We start from the raw sequence: 14,385 nt of genomic DNA on the forward strand, positions 1-14,385 counted from the left end.
GTTGAAACATGCTGAAATACAATTTAGCAAACTGAAATTGTTGAAATCTTATATTTTATTTGAATTTTTATATTCAATATTTATTGTTATAAGTGAATGGCAGTCTCACAACTTGAGCATTTATTAATAAAGATTAAATTTACCAGTCAAATAAATCAAGTTTTTACCCATTCGGTTAAAAGTAAGTAACAAACAAAATAAAAGTACAATTAGAATGGCAGAGGTTGGTTGAAATATCAACTTTCTATAGTAATCACTCAACAAATAACTTGTTTAACCAACAATAACTTATATGCCACTAGAACAATTCGAAGAATTACCTTAAGGTGAGACAATAGTAAAGCATTTATGGTTTTAAAAAATGACTTTAGCAAAATGCAAGTTCAATTTTCAACAAATATCACACACACACATACACAGCAATTGCTTTTAAAACTGCAATAATACTTACAGGAGTGGAAACCATAACAAGATTCGGGGCAGCACAATCTCCTTGAGGAACATATGCAACAGCAAACAGAGTTGTGGATATCCAACAGATGCTCACCACTGAAAGGATCAAGAAGCTTGATGAATATGTTATATAGAGCCACAGCAATTTACATGGGATTCCTTTCATAATACATATACGCATTCATGTAGATGAGTATCATACATGTTAAAATACAGTGACTTTCTAATATACACAGGTTTTATGTATCTTCATTTATACAACAGTTCTGACCAGAAATAATGAATGAAAACTTTGATTCTCTCACTTATGAACGTGCATCTAACTTATCATTTAACACCCAAAACGTCTTACAAGAATGAATTGAATAATCAATAACAATTTTTAGTTGACATTAACAATGAGGCCTCAATTAATGAAAATAAACAGGAAAATTAATAAGGTAAGAAAAACAATGTTAAAAAAAGCACAAATTTGCCAATTATAGCAGACACGTGTTACAGGGAACGCCTTTTACAAAGCAAAAGGTAATGAGCTTATGGATGAAAAGACATCCGACAAAAGCCAAGAGCAAATAAGCATGCAGCTTAAAAGATAAAAATAGCGGATTAGCCAAACACCAATGAGAAAATTATAAACCGATCAGGAACCAATAGGAATGCAAGCAAAGGCCAAGAGCTTTCTCTTAGGTACGGAAAACGCAGAAAGAAAGAATTCAATTGGACAAAGAATAAGCCGAAGCTTAAACAAAAAGAAAATTTTGGTAACCGTGAACTGCAAGAAAGGAAAAGCTGAATGGAAGAAAAAACACCAGGAAATAAAATAAACAGAAACAAAAATAATCGAAAAAAGAAAAAATAAAGATAAATAGAAGAAAAAGGGGGGGGGGATGTCAATCAAGACAAAAAAGGTAAAAATAAACAAAGGAAGATAGATAAAAATAAAAAAAATGAAGGGGCTAAAACGTTTCCAATTCCATGGTGGTGTTCCCTCCCATTAATAAACTTTGATTCTCTTCTCTTAAAGATCCTATTCACCCTCTTAATTGTTGTGGAATTTATAGAATTAATTGTAGTTGTAAACTTGCCTATATTGGAAAGACTCGGCGTGCTTTAAAAATTCGCTTGAAAGAGCATCAAAATTATGTGAAAAAACAACAATTAAATAAACCTAGTATTGCTCAACATTGTTGGGATTCGAATCACTTTTTTGATTTTAACTCTTATCAGATTATCCAAAAATGCCCCAATTCATCAGATCTTGACTTATGGGAATCTTTTCACATTTTGAGGAACATTTCTAACTTAGTTAATGATCTTAAAGCAGTTCCATATTTTTCCAACATTTGGCTCCCATATCTTTAATACAGTCCTTTTCCCATCCTCCCTTGTTTGGCCCATTCATTTTTTTCATTTTTATCTATCTTCCTTCGTTTATTTTTACCTTTTTTGTCTTGATTGACACCCCCCCCCTTTTCTTCTATTTATCTTTATTTTTCCTTTTTTTTGATTATTTTTGTTTCTGTTTATTTTTATTTCCTGGTGTTTTTTCTTCCGTTATCTTGTGCGAGATAGCTTGTTACTGAGAGATGATTGTAAACTGTTTAATTGCTTTGATAGGATACAAAACGAAATTTTGTTTGTAATAATTTAATTTTCTTTCTTTCTGTTCTAATAAAATTAATGAGTAGAAGTAAAGATTGGATTTGTAATTCCCTCTGCTCACATTTGCTAGTAGTACAAAAGTTAGCCTATAACTGAATATAGGAAAGTTGAATTCAAATTCCAGGATAAAAAATGAGGGTTCACTTATACTTGCCGAAGACAATAGCTAGCTTACCAGATAGTGCACTGTCATCAAGTTTAGGAGCTGGTATGGACTTAACTTCCTGTAGAGTTGGTTTATATTGACAAAATGTTCCATCAGCTTTTCCAACAACTAGTTGCTTTCCTTTGGGACTCCAACAAGCTAAATAAAAAAATGTTAATTTATATTACAATAATAACAATTAGCTCTGTTTCCCTAATTTCAAGGGCACTGGAATTATTATATCTTAATACATATATTTTTTCTGTGTGTGTGTTTGTAGTCATAAGGCTTTTAAATGGATGGACCGATTTTGATCAAATTTTTTGGGTGTAATTAAGTTGGTCAGAGAATGGTTTAGAGTCGCAATGTATTGAATCAGAAATGCTTTTGTTAATTAATTAATTTATTTAAACATTGGATGGTTATAACTCCTAGATGATTAATATTTATTTTAACCTATTGTTGAGCGAAAATTGAAATAAATATTTAACCCATTGCCAAAGGACAAAAAGAAATTCAGTTCTGCTTTCTGTAGGGAATAAATTTATTTAAACATTGGATGGTTATGTCTCCCAAATGATTTATATTTATTTTAGCCTATTGTTGAGTGTGAACTGAAATTAAAAAATAATTTCCCGTTGCCAAAGGACAATAAGAAAGCCAGCTCTGCTCTTTGTAATGAAGAGAGAGAGAGAGAGTGAAGCCTTCATTTCTTGAAAGCAACTATTTCAGGTCCCGTGATATATTTTAAAGTACTGGAAGAAATCTGGTTTCTTTCACAAGGTTCACGCAAAACGTGTCTTCCTGTCGTTGTAATTGAACCAAGGAAGTTAGATGATCGTTGGTTGAACCATGTGACGGGATCATTGCCTCAGGTTCTCCTAACCAAATTATCAGAAAGTACCATACCTAGCAACATTTGTTTCTGGGGTCAAATCTATCTGAGTTTTGGTGCCACTGGCAAGAAGACTTTAAGGATTTTCAAACTAATCAGTAAATTATTAAAGGAAAAGATGATGGAATTTAAAGACGAAACAAATTTTATTTCCGTTCAGATAAATTACAACAGGGTAGTTCTGTACACATAAGGAGAGGGGGGAGGGGCTGATTTTTGTTTATTCAGGGAACTGTTTTTACCTTTATCATTTTTTGAAATGATAGCTTTTCGATTGTTTTATTCTTTTTCATATGGGGGACGTTGCAGCGGGATTTCCCGTTTGTTGTTAGTTTTTTACACTTTATATTTGAGGATAATTTTTATCTTTTGAGTATGACCGAAGGAACAAACCATGCAATCTATGAAGATCTTTCATGTTAAAAACAATGAGAAAAAATAGTTAAAAACTGCCCAGTGGACATTAGATGGATCAAGTTGTAATAAATATACGCATTCTGACAACAAGCATCTTTAAAAACATTTTCTTTTTATATATATTTTTTCAACAAAACGGTTCAAATACTTGATAGTTTATTGAAATATTTTAACTTTTCAATTTACAAAGTTTGAACAGAACAATGTCTGTCAGGTCCTCTAGTTATTTATACATTTTTACTTTAACCATTGAAAACTTGTTTACTCACTAAAATTAGTATTACACTATGCACATCGTTAATCCAACATCAACCATTTTTTTTTTTACTTTTCTTTGTCAAGACTTAACTATGTCAAAATATCCTTATATATTACTTTGGTAGACTGTTTTTTGTTCCTACGCAAGATCTTCCTCAATTCTTGATCGATTTCTTTGATTTACACCTCATTTTAAAGCTTATTGTGCAGGCTAATGATGAAAAATAGACCCATGGTCTAAAAAAAAATTTTTACTGTCAAAAAAAAAAAACCTGTTTTAAAGCATTGGACTGAGGTTTTCGGTTAAATTTATAAGTTTAACTTGTGCTGTGACTGACAGAACTCAATAGCTTGATGGGCGGAGCATTCGAATGATAACCAGAAGAAGAAGTGTTCAGGCCCGGCCTGGAGGATAATGCATCAAAAAATTAGACAAATATTGCGCATTAAATGAACACTTGAAAACAATAAATAATACAAGTGATGTAAAATAATAAATGTGATGGAAACGTTCCTTGCTGGAACGAAAACTTGATGCAACCTGTAGCTAAAATAATACTTAATTGTATGTTTTTTTGTTTTTGTTTTGTTTGTTTGTTTGTTTCAAAAGCTTTGGCCCTGGTCAGAAAACTAAAGCATAATGTAAACAAAAATATAAGTATCACGTTTAAGATTTCAGATTAAAATAGAATAACTTTTTGTTCAGAAAAAAAAAAAAAATCATATACTGAAATGTAGATTCTGCTAATGACAGTTTTTGACCTTAGCACAAATAAAAATTACTACCCCAAATTGAAATTACACTTTTCATTTAGTTAACATATGGACATTTATTAGAATACGAATAAAAACATTAAAATTACTAACAACTTGATGGGTAAATTATTAGTTTTTTTTTCTTTTTTCGGCAAAAAACATATAGCCAGTAACATTTTCACTACATTCGAAAAGATATGCTTAAAAACGAACTTAGTGTAACTGATTTTGTCATTTAACCGTTTGGTTAAATGATGAACACATGCTGCTATCTAAGCCATACCCGTTCAAGGAGCCTGCCATAACGAGTTATATAAATTTTCAAAAATGGAAACACCTTTCTTCAATATCTTATCTTATATATATATATTATTTCTGCGGAATATTTTTCTGCCGGTATGTGAGATATTTCTTTTTTTTTCAAGTTCTCCCCCCCCCCCCCATTTTCAAGCTTATTTGGCCGGCTAATGACGAAAAATAGACGTACGGTCTAAAGATCAATTTTTCGGAAATGCCCCTTGCTATTGCAAAACCTTGATGCAGCCTGTATTTCTTATGCAGATTTTTTTTTAAGTAAAATTCTAATACAATTTTCCAATTTTTTTGTCTTGCTTTTGGTGAAAAAAAATCACAATTAACCTGTTTTTTTCTTTTTTAAAATAAAGCTTAAAAGCACTAGACTTAGTTGTGCGGTTAAATTCGTAAGTTTTTTCCGATAGAGCGTTCAGCTATAAACTAGCTGAACTTCGAGCCCGCCGGGCTGCCCACCATTATAGCAGATTTTGATTAACATTACGCATTACAAGTACTCATAACATACAACTGATAACACACATAAGGCAATAAAATAAAAGCGATGGGAATGCTCCTTGTCATTTGGACTCCTTAATGCAGGCTACAGTTGCTATTCATATAAGTTGACTATTAATCGAAGGTTGCTCTTTCTCTCTTTTTTAAGGTTTGGAACCTTTGATTTTGAAAACCTCTTCACCAATATCCCATTCATTGAACTTTTTCCCTCTGTTTCAGAGCTTTTTTATTCAGTTAAGGACTCCCTTGATTTTAATGAAATGTTTTTTCTTGGTCTTTTTAAATTTTGTATTTTCAATAATTTTTTCAAAAATGGTAATTCACGTTTTCTTCAGATTAATGGCATTGCAATGGGAGCTAATTTTAGCTCTACATTAGCCAACCTTTTTCTTTTATATTATGAGAGAAAAATTTTTAATTGATAATCCTTCTTCTGCACCTCTTTGTTGCAGATACATCAATGACCTACTGTGTATAAATTTTCCGAATTTTTCTGCACTTAGCAAAACTATATGTCATAATTCATTAACGCTCAGAAAGACTAGTTTTAATCAAAATAACTTCAATTTCCTGAATATTAATATACAAATTGATTCAAATTGTTAAATTACAATCTATGATAAAAGGCGTGAATTTAATTTCACAGTTAGCAGATTACAAGATTTTTCCTCCTGCTTAAGTAAAAAGCTTTTTATTGGCATCATTGTTTCGCAAGCTATCAGAATAAAAAGAATTTGCAATACCATTTTCGCATTTAATCAAGAAATTTCTGTACTCAAAAATATACTTTTTAATAATAATTCTTAAAAAATTTGGTTGAAAACATTTGCTTAAGTATAGCCTTCAATGAACATTTCTCTTCTTTTGATACCGTTTAACTGTATAAATGTATGATAAAACCGTGACAAACCATTTTTTGTGGATCGCTGGGGTGGAAGAATTTTGCACATGGGAAACGGACGACTGGCATGTATTTGGATTGATCTCTTTGGATATGGATTTATTTTTACTTTTACATTGATAACTGGAATGAATTCTGTCAAGTTGAACATCGGATTGGGTTTATTACAAATGGATCTCAAGGTAAGATAATTTTGTTATTGGCAAGTACTGTCCCGTGGTTGACTGATTATCGGAACTTATTTTCCTAACTAGTCAAGACGAAAATCTCTGCTTATAATTTTAGGTTTAAGCTCCTGTTTATTAATTTACTATGTTATTAACTCCCACACAAAAGGATTCTATAAAGCATCTTATTATTAACATGTTTCATTTAATTCAGGTTTTTCGGGTAGTAACCTTTCTCCAACGGAAAAAAGAGATTTACGGGATATCTCTTCCAACAATAATTTGATAATTACAAAAGCTGATAACGGGGGACAGATTGTTATAATGGACAAGTCCAAGTACGTTTCCGGAGTCAACGAACTACTCCGCGATGGTCCTTACACCCAGTTAAAACAAAATCCCTCGCCGAATGAATTAAAAACCGTCCGCAGGGCCATAAAAACAAGTAAGCTTTTTTAAAACTGCTTTAATTTAATCCCTTCGGTTTCACACTGTGCTAGATTTTACGCTCTGCCTAAAGTCCATAAGATCGGAGTACCTTTAAGACCTATTGTTTCCAACATAGGCACCGCTTCTTATGGACTGGCCAAATTTCTCACTTCTAGGTTTACCCCATTGCTGGACTCCAACACACATTCTGTCAAAAATTCTGTTGATTTTGTTAATATTCTTCGTAAGTTCAAACCCAATAATTTACTTATGGTTTCTTTTGATGTTAAATCTCTTTTTACCAATGTACCTGTTATTGGAGCCTTACGGTGTCTTGAAACAAGACTCCGGGAATTCCATCACACCCAACATGAAATTTCCGAACTTGTAAATTTGACTGAAATTTGTCTTAAACATTCAACCTTTATTTTTGAGAGTACTTTTTACCAACAAACTGACGGCCTTGCTATGGGCAACCCTTTGAGTCCCATCCTCTGTGGACTCAGTAATCTACATGGACTTTTTTCAACAGAAATTGTTTCAGTTATTTGACTTTCCACTCTGGCTTAGATATGTTGATGACACTTTCACCCTCTTAGATTGCACTGTTGATTTTGTTCCGTCTATCATTGATCTAATTAACTCCGTCGATTCTAATATTCAGTTTACTGCTGAGATTGAAAACAATAATTCTTTTTGGATGTTTTAATCTCGAAGAACAATAATAAGTTATCTATTACCGTTTACCGAAAACCATTTGCTGTCTGTCTTCCCCCACACTCTCGTTCGTGCCACCCGAAGAAGCAAAAAATGTCTGCTTTTTATACTTTTGTCAACCAAGCCATCTCCATATGTTCTGATCAGACCCTTCTCAACAATGAACTCAATTTTTTGAAAGCCGTGGCTCTGGACAGGGGTTATCCTCTTCAAGTCATCAATAGGGCTTTTTGCAAACTTTCAACCCGGAATAAAACCTCCAACATACATAGTTTTCCTTCTACAAATTTTGTGGTTTTACCGTTTTATCCACATATTTCTTTTCGTATTTCTAGAATTCTCAGTAAATTTGACTTTTGCGTAATTTACAGACCCATAAATAAACTTTCTTTTTCCAAACTGAAGGACTCAATCTAACCACTTGATCAGTGGGGCATATATCACATTCCTTGTCAATGTAATATCGGTTACGTGGGACAGACAAGGCGTTCACTTAAATTTCGTTTGAAAGAACATGAAAACCACGTTAAAAAACAGGAACTGAACAAATCTTCAATTGCTAAACATTGTTGGGACACAGGGCACAATTTTCTCTTTTCGGAAGCCAAGATCATTTGCAGACCTACAACAGTAGGTGAATTAGATTTTCTGGAATCCTTTTACATTCATAAAAACTTAAATAATCTTTGCAATGAGTCTTTTGCTGTTCCGCATTTTTCTCCAATCTTATTCAATCTTACATGTTAGAATATGTCATATTTTGCCTCAGCACTTGCTGATTAGGGTGGTTCGAAAAAAACGTTTTTTCGAATTTGGTATCCGATTACCCCTCAAAAGTTGCAGTTTTGTACCCTGAATTCGGGAAAAATAATAAAAAAATTCTAAATTATCATCTATAGTTCGCGCATGTCGCCTAAAGTTACGAAAAAAATCAATTTTTTTTTTCAAAAATTTTCATAATGTTGAAAAAAAATTCTAATTATGTTTTTTTTATCCAACACCAAAAAAACAACAGTATGTAACATACATTTGATTTTTAAAATGGTTTTATTGCTGTTTTAAAATAATTTTGGTTCGCAAAAAAAGTTATAAAATGGTAATAAATCGGTGAATTCGGACATTTTTGACTATATTTAAATCACATCGTTGTACCAAAATTAATAGTTAAAAGGTTTTAACTACACTTAAAAATGAAAGTGTGATCGATGCATGTATGTGTGCAGCTCTTAGCTCGTCTCAAAGACATTGAAACTACCCAGAACTCACCACGGGGAGGTGGCTGCACTTCGAGTTCCACCCACTCCCTACCCAACTACCCAACCATCCATCCAAATGTAGGGGTGTTTTTTACAATATTTACATATTTACATTCACCAATTCTTGGCTAGCATGATAGTGAATTTAAGTTTACTTATCATCTTTAGACATTGTCTTGAATTCACTTTTAAAGTTAAACGATGGCATGACTGATCTTGAGAGCAGTGTTGCTCTTATGAAACCATCTCTATTTTCTTCCCCGCAAACTTTTGTACAAGACTTAGTTACCAGTTTTACTATTCTTTCCACACTTTGAGTATGGCAAGGAAATTTCATCGGGTCAAACTCCGGCAAAACATTACTACCAATCAGTTGTTCTAAGCTCTCATTTGACACATGGTTCATTGTTGGAGGAGGTGAAAGTTTACACTGAGACCAGTCAATCAGTTCAATGTAATCTGAAGCAGCAAAATTGATGGTCGGAGGTTGAAATGTACGCACGGATTTCCCTTTGGGCTCTTGATTTCTAGCTTTTAGCAACCTTCGAAAAGCTAACTGCCGAACATGGATTCTTTCGTCTACTGCCATTAATATTAACATATTTTCCGAATGACAAAAGAAAGCATTCCTCTGGATCACAGGATCAATGATATGCTTTACACTATCGGGTTGCTGACGTGACGACTGAATAGCTTTGAAGATGTGCTTGGGTCCAAACTTCACTGATGGATGCCTTTTGATTTCAAACCAAACTGGGGCGTATACTTTCATAATGTAGTCTACAAGCATCTTAAGTCCTTCAGAGGGTGTCACTTCAGATATGTATAGCCTTAGTGTCCTATTTGCACATGTCAACCACCTAGAATGACTAAGAGGACCAGGATCTTTCACAGCAAGATCTGAAGGACACTCTCCTGTCTTCACTGCTTGATATATGTCAAGTAAGTACTTTTGGTCCTTGCTCAAGTCAGTTTTTGTTATGTTTATATCTTCACCAGTGATTGTTTCAAAATTAACAACCGGGCGTTTTTTCACAGTTCAATAAAAGTCTGCCAATTGTTCCCGAGAAACTTGTTGGCCCTGAAGTCTCACCATCTACACTTTCAAACAAATGTCTCAGCGGCAGTTCATTGAAATGAAGCAAGCATATGAACCATTGCACTGGGCGTGCAAGTTTAATCTCAAGATTACGTATTGCACTGTTTTTCCAACCTGTATTTGTTGCTGTGCCGTCACATCCAACAGCAACAAGCTCATTATGGTCAAATTCCTTACTTTCTAAAAAATTCAAAATGGTTGATGCAATTTCGCTTCCTGTGCCACTTACTGGTGTCAAATGGCCTATGTACTTTCCACCAGGCTCTTGTACTAAACTTATGTGCTCTTCCTTCTTCAGTCTCCGATACATTTTATTACCAATTTTTTCTTGGAAATAGACATTGTCCTTCCTCCCATCAAAATATACCCCATATATCTTAGCACTGTTATTTTCGGTTTGTAAGGACTCTCGAACTTTATGTTTTTCACGTCTGATCTTGCTCTTGATAAGTGATAAATCTCCTTCATTGATTAAGCCGATGTCTTGTAAAACACTTGAAGCGATAGCGGCAGTGGCTCTATCTGATATCCCGTATCTATCACACATCAATGCAGTCGCAGGAAGTTTAATTCGCATTTGAGAGGTCGATGGTAAACTGTCACTGTCATCTCCGCAATTCTCGATTAGAATGTCATGTAAAGGTTCAATTGTAATATCTGTTTTACTGGCATTAACATCAGGTTCATCAATTTTAGGTTTCTTACAGATTTGTCATCGTTGATCTCTTTTAATTAACTTATTTGTCTCTACTCTGTCCAAGGAACCAATATACCTTAACCTCATATTTCGTTGGTCATAGATAAATTCTCTCTCAATAACAGGGATTTTCTTTTCCTTATCACACCTACAATCCATAACTGTTTTACAATTACAAGAGTTTGGCCTATTACCACATGAACACGTATAATGCATAACACATTTGCAGAAAGCAATGTCAAAAAGTTTGTTATTGGCTTCACTGACAAACTCGTTAAGCTTTTTCTTAAAGTTAGGTTTTTGTTTATCACGATTGAATGATTTTTTCAAAGTAAAATACTTGTCATGCAAATCTTTAATTAATTTTACAACACGTTGATGACTTACAGTTGGTATAGAAGCTTTACTGTAAATTTTTTCTATTTGATTACCAACACAATGAGATATCTCGGAAAAGTACATTTTTCGCAGAATTTGATGTTTCCTCAATGCATGCTAACAAAACATCTTTATGTGTGGGTAAAACACTTTCACTAAAAGGTTTTGACTTACCAAGAATTGGACAAAGACTCAAACGCTTAGAAGTTTTGGTAGACGCCATGTTGATTGTTTAGGACTGACTGACTGACTGTGAGGTGAGGAACGGGTGCGGTATGGTTTCATGTCAGCACAAGCTCGGCCAGTGTGCTGCATGTCGCGACAAGTAGGCGCCGTGCCGCGGTGGCTTAGTGCGTGGATCACGGCCTTGGCGAATAATTTAGTTTATTTTTGACTTTTATAGATATACATACATGCATCGATCACACTTTCATTTTTAAGTGTAGTTAAAACCTTTTAACTATTAATTTCGGTACAACGATGTGATTTAAATATAGTCAAAAATGTCCGAATTCACCGATTTATTACAATTTTAAAACTTTTTTTGCGAACCAAAATTTTTTTAAAACAGCAATAAAACCATTTTTAAAATCAAATATATGTTACATACTGTTGTTTTTTTGGTGTTGGATAAAAAAACATGATTAGAATTTTTTTTCAACATTATGAAAATTTTTGAAAAAAATTGATTTTTTCGTAACTTTAGGCGACATGCGCGAACTATAGATGATAATTTAGAATTTTTTTATTATTTTTCCCGAATTCAGGGTACAAAACTGCAACTTTTGAGGGGTAATCGGATACCAAATTCGAAAAAACGTTTTTTTCGAACCACCCTATTGCTGATAGCTGATTCGTCAATGTTTTTCCGGTTACACAATTTAAACTTCCCCTTGACCTTGATTCATCCATTTGTACATTTTGCATTGAGGAAGGTGGCTATTGCCTCCGAAACATGTCTGCGTTTTTATAAACTTTTTATCCTTTCTGTGCTTTTAAACGTTGTTCCATTTTTATCCAATTTACCTTGCACAGAGCTATCGCTTTTCAATCTTTCAATAACTGCTTATTTCTATTACTGAGTGAATGTAATATCTTTAGTAATTTCATTAAACATAATAACACTATGGAGAACAAAACTAACCTGCAGTCGCAATAGCTTGGGGTAAGCTTGCAACAACTTTCAAATTTATTCCATCTAATTCATGAACATGTAGACTACCATCACTTAAACAATAAGCATATATGCTATCAATTGCAGGATTCCAGATGAATTCTTTTAATGTTGCTCCAGAATTAGTAGATAGAGGAACTTGCAAAAAAGGCTCTGGAGTCTCATCCTGTAAAAATAAATAAATAAAATAATAAAATAAAAACAATATAAAACACAGTAGATGCTGCTTAATGTGATCATGGTTAATGTTATCAGAATCACAAAGGCAAATAATGACAAGTAGCTTGCAGGGAAAAAAAAAGTTCCCATTTTATCAGTAAAGTAGAAGAATTTTCTCCATGCTTAGTTACACAAAAATCTTCACTCTAAACGGTCAAACATTTTAGAAATGGAGAAAAAGCGCAATGATTTAACTGTCAAGGAAAAAATTGACATTTTAAAACACTTTGACAATTTAATTATTAATGCGACAAAAAACAGAAAATCTTGCTTTTAAAACAAGCAAAAACGACTCTGCAGCAATGGGCGGATGGTTCACTCGATGGAAAAAAGAGTTATTCCATTTTAATAATTTAGTAATTTATAATTTAAAACTGCTTTCAGTTGAGTAATTGTAATTTTATTTTCCAGTTGTAAAAATCAATGCTTCTGAATTGAAAAAAAAAAAAAAACATCATTTTGTGTGTCCTGGATTCTATTCGGTTATTGCTATCAATCCGTTATTGTTATCAAACTATCTTTGTTCCTAAGTGACCAATTTATGCAGCGCCTACTGTATTCAATTTTAACAAGTGAATTCATCCTTTTTATATCATGCATATTTTGTATTGTAATTCAGCACACATAAAAAAAAGAAAAAGAGTTTACTATTTGATTTTGCTAAAATATAATTTTTGATAATCCTATAATTATGTTTACTACTAATAAATAGATGACAGCAGGATTTGCCTCAGTTTACTACTCCTGGTTCAATGTATGGTTAATTTGGGAACATACTACTTTTTACACTACCCCGCTCGTACAGTACAACCACAAACACACAGTGCCCATCCAGTTCAAGAGTGATGCACCCCACACCCAAATGCCATGGAATATCCCCTAAAATGAGTTCCCCCCCAAAAAGGGATAAGACAGTGACAGCAATCATTACTTACAAGTTATTACTTAATTTTCAACAGCACTTGAACTTAAGCCCCCCCCCCCCCAATAAATGGGTTACACACTGAGGGGGATCTAAATAAAAAGGCAGCAGTTTTTTACTTGAAGATGATAAAATGTGAATTTTAAAGTGATTTTAGTAGATTTTTACATGCCAATGATATGATCATTAAAAAAAATAGCTCTAAAAACCTTTTGTGTTGAAGTAAAGAGTAAATCGCACACCTAATATAGCACCAACACAAGTCATGAATTGTTGAGTTTGAGTTATATACATATACTGTCCTGGCGCATTTTTATTAGTTCTATTAAAATGCAAGACAGCCTCAAACAAAAAACAAAAAATTAACCTTATTTTTGAGCTGCGTCAATGTATTACTATGAGAATTTAAGCAAAGCACATTACATTTAAATTGATTTTTCTTGAAAAGTAATTTTTGCAGATGTGGCAGTGTTGTACTAGATGTGCAAAATGGGCAAAAAACAAAAATTGTTCTTATGACTTCATTTCTTCTAATCATTATATAAACGAATAATAAATATTTCTCACATCGTTTCAAATCTTCTTTTGCTTAAAATATATTTATTTTTTCTGTAATTTTGTTTAAATAATTAATTTTTTTTTAAATATAATCTTTTAACTCATTCACACAATAAAATGCAATAAATTCTTTTTTTCCCCTTCTAAGCTAAATTTTTTAAGCAAAAGAAAAACATGAGTTTACCAATCTAAATCTTGGTATCCTCATAACAATCTATAGCAAAATTAAGGTTTGTATGTGTGCATTAGGGATGGGTCGAAAAATACTTTTATTTTCTAATCAATTTTTAATAGCATGGAAAACTTGCGCATTGGCGTCCTAATAACAGGTAAAATAATTAAAAAATTATAAACAATTTTTGAAATCTCGCAAAAGCCCTCAAGTTGAGAAAAAATTGGCAATTTTTAAAGGCAAACTATTGTTTTCAAAAAATAATTTTTTCATTTCTAATTGTATAAAAAATACACTTTG

The sequence above is a fragment of the Uloborus diversus genome, chromosome 6 (genome assembly GCF_026930045.1).
Source record: "Uloborus diversus isolate 005 chromosome 6, Udiv.v.3.1, whole genome shotgun sequence".
Taxonomy (NCBI): domain Eukaryota; kingdom Metazoa; phylum Arthropoda; class Arachnida; order Araneae; family Uloboridae; genus Uloborus; species Uloborus diversus.